This window comes from Megalops cyprinoides, chromosome 6, assembly GCF_013368585.1.
Source record: "Megalops cyprinoides isolate fMegCyp1 chromosome 6, fMegCyp1.pri, whole genome shotgun sequence".
NCBI classification, from domain to species: Eukaryota; Metazoa; Chordata; class Actinopteri; order Elopiformes; family Megalopidae; genus Megalops; species Megalops cyprinoides.
This window is the reverse complement of record NC_050588.1, coordinates 16122561-16126406: the sequence shown is the minus strand read 5'-3', so window position 1 is coordinate 16126406 and position 3846 is coordinate 16122561.

The window sequence follows — 3846 nt, the reverse complement described above, 5'->3', positions numbered from 1 at the left end:
AATGTTATATGACCACACAAGGGCCAGTTTCATATCATGTTCTACTGAGGTTGAATACATACTATTTACTTGAGTAATGTAGTTAAATGCATAGTATATTTGGTCCTAGTCTCAGTCATGCAATGCATTTTTTCTATATATGGAACCAGAAGGAAATAATTGACTTCACGCTGATTTCAACCATTGTGCAAATAAACTGACCTAATTAAATATACAAGTGGATACTTCTCGAGAAACTGCATCCCAAAGTTGTGGACAGAGTATTTTTGTGCGGTCATGTTCAAATGTGTGGACAATTCAATGCTACTTTGAGAACAAGAAGGCAATGTTGACGAATTGCATAAATATATTTGTATTTCGTGAGAGATGGTGGGAAAGGCTTACTGAGGGAGTGTTTGGAATGCAGACACCATGCAGAGGCTTTCCATTGAGCATTCCATAATTACCATATGGCAGAGAGATATACTAAGAAATACAGTATTTAAAGTGCCTTCTGTGTGTGTGTGAGTGTGTGCGTGTAAAGAGGGGTCAGTGCCCTGAAATAATTTTTTGTGTGGCTTGTCTCCAGCTCTATGCTCACTTCATAGCGATGCCAGCTCCTTCCTTCTGATAGCAGATGAATTAGGCAGTCTTTTGAAAACGCTGTGGACTTAACCCTTTTATCACCGACATGCAGCTACCCTTGGACCCATTAAGTGATAGGTCCTAGGGTAGGCAGTTTATGTGTTGTGTGCATGACAGTGTGTGTGTGTGTGTGTGCATGTGTATGTCTGCGGGCACCTACAGTACCAGTTGAAAGTTTGGACACACCTGATTAAGATAATGGGAAACGTGCATTCAAAGACATTTTGATCTAAAGACTCATTTAAATTTGTTTCTTAGACAAATATAAATAGTGAAGTTGATGCTTGTGTATGAATTTCTTGACAAAAAATATTTTAATTAGAAAAAATATTTTTGGCTACTTTGAAGAATCTAAAATATAAGACAGTTTTGATTTGTGTCTAACACTTTTTGGTCACTGCATAATTCCACTTGTATTACTTCGTAGTTTTGATGTCTTTACTAAAATAAAGAAAGAAACGTGTGTCCACTGTGTACCTTTGACCGGTACTGTATGTATGTATCTACAATAGGTGCACACTCATCCAACTGTCTGTCGTCAATGGTGAGATGATGGTGATGAGCGTTTGGGGGTGAGCGTGCTCTCTCGTCCTCCTCATAACACAATGTGGAGGAGGGCAGGAGACAAGAGGCAGCCCTGGGTGCCTGAGATGCACCCCAGCCTAGCCACGCCTCATAGTCATAGTTAAAGATGGAAGGAAGGAACAGGCAGCTCCATCCCCCTCCCATCTTCAGAAGTGCAGCCATATGAATAATTCATAAGGCCCAAAGCAGCTGTGAAACTGTGTCACACATTTACCTGACCGGCCCTGCAGAGCAGCGGGAAGCAGAGTGCAGCTCTGAGTTTTAACACTGAGGTTTGCACACTGCCTGATGCAGCTTTCTGTCCAGTGACGTGTTTGGCTGATTTATTTAGCCATAGGAAATAGCAGGTAATGGTAAATTTCATTCTTTCATTTTAAATTATAACACAATGTTCTGCACTGTTCGCTCCGTAATGCATCTATTACCTATGTGAAATTAATAAATAATAATATTAGTTGCAATGATGGGACATTGTAAAGAGTACCAAAGACAGTTCCAACAGCTCTATTTAAGAATTATATATATCCCACACAATCAGACAATGTATGTGTGTGTGTGTGTGTGCGCGTGTGTGTGTGTGTGTGTGTGTACTGGTATGCAGAAGACGTGCATCAGAGCATCCTTGGGATCAGAAATCTGTGCAGATTTGTCAGGTCGACTGCACAGCCGAGGCAACAGAAAACGTGACGAGCGACCAGGGCCAAAAATGGACAAAAACACTGTGTACTTTCACTGCCGCGATGTGGAAACAACCGGAGAGCCGCAGGTTTGCTCCACATCAGGGCGAGAGAGAGAGAGAGAGAGAGAGAGAGAGAGTGGAGACCAGAGGCTATGATGGAGCTGAAAAGAGCAGGATGTGCCTAAAAGCTGCTTCTCTGTGCCGACTACCATGAAATATTAACATATGGAGGATATTTTGAGCCACTCACATTCTGTCTCTGGTAGGGATGTGAAAAATGTCCTCTCTGAGACCTTAATAATCTACAACACAATCACTACACTGCCAGCTTTCACCAGAAGACACAGCCACTTTTATTATTTCTGCAGTTAAGAGAACAAAATCTAATAACTATACAAAGCTTTGGAGATTATGTTGTCACACTATTGGCCTTGTAGTGGCCATTGTCTGCATCTCAAGCTTCCTGGTATATGCAAAGTGAAAAAAAAAAAAAAAACATTGTTAATCACCAGAAGACCAGTCTGGAGCATTGGGGAAACAATCAATGTGGGCTGAATTAACTGCTCAAAAACAGATGAAGACGTGTGCATACATCTTGTCAAGACAGAATGCACTTCAGTGTGCTATGCAGGATCCTATGGAAGGGATTGATTTGTGAACAACACTCCAGCACTTCTGTTGTCTTTAAACTCTTTGGGCCAGAGATGTGGATTTCATTCCTGAATTAATCACCTGTTTCTTTCCTATGTTCACATTATGTTAAGACCCATTATATTATCTTAAGACTCATTATCTTAAGACCCAGATTTTTTTTTTTTTTGCTGAAAATAAACACTCAAGAAGCTTTGACAATCTTACAAGGCTGGAAGATGACATTACTGGGAACCAAAGCAAAAAAAAAAAAAAATCTGGACAATTACCTTGGAGCCAAGAACAAGACTAGACATTATGTATCAATCTCAATAAAGAAAGCAATTACCAGTGAGAGCAACAAAACTTGAGTGTTGAAACAATGCTTGATTTGAGTTAAATGAAGCATATCAAAAGGGAAAGACTCCATTCTCTCTAAATTTAATGCCATGACTAACAAGTAATTTACAAACGGAAATCATCCAAGTAAATTATGCTTGCCAAGAGGTCTGTGTGTTACTATATTCAGACAAGAAAGTTGTAATTTAATTTTGTCACTGATTTTGAGATACCAGTATACTTCAGCTATTCCAGTCTCAGAGATGTAAGCCTCCAATACTCATAATGGTCTTCAAAGACTTCAAAAGAGCAGGAGAATCCATTAATTACAAATCTATTCTTATCCTAGAGACAGAGAAGAAATTTGAATACACAATTAAACTGAACACATTCATGCAGGATTAGGCTATTAGAATATATTTTATTCTCACTAACAACTAGATAATATATGTATTCATGTCCTTAAATACACTCAGAGCCAGATGCAATTGAAGTTGTATGTTGCTTTCTGCTTCTTATAAAACAAAAGGCAAACGAGGCTGACACCACTCATGGTGAAAACCTACACATTGTCATGTGTATAGAATTAGGGACATTTTTGAAGGGGATGATTTCGATATTTATATCTCCTCATTTACATTCTAGTTCTGAAACTGCAGTCTGGAAAGTAAGTTTCAGGTCAGTGAATTTCCTATGAAAATTCTCCTTCCTCCACACCTGGAACAGTCCCCTCATCTCTAGTTGTGAGCTGGATAAGAACATGCACATATCAGTAAATCCCATTGTAGGACTTGTTATGAAACTCTCTGTATGATCAAGGCAGGTCTCCCCTTTCTAACATCTCAGATGATTGGGGAGCTTTTCACTTCTGGATGAACTGAAATGCTGAAGTATGACAAAAATATTTTGGCAAATATTCAGAAATGCTTCTTGATGTTAGCAAATTTACTACATCTATAACAGTGTCAATATGACATAATAAGTTCAAC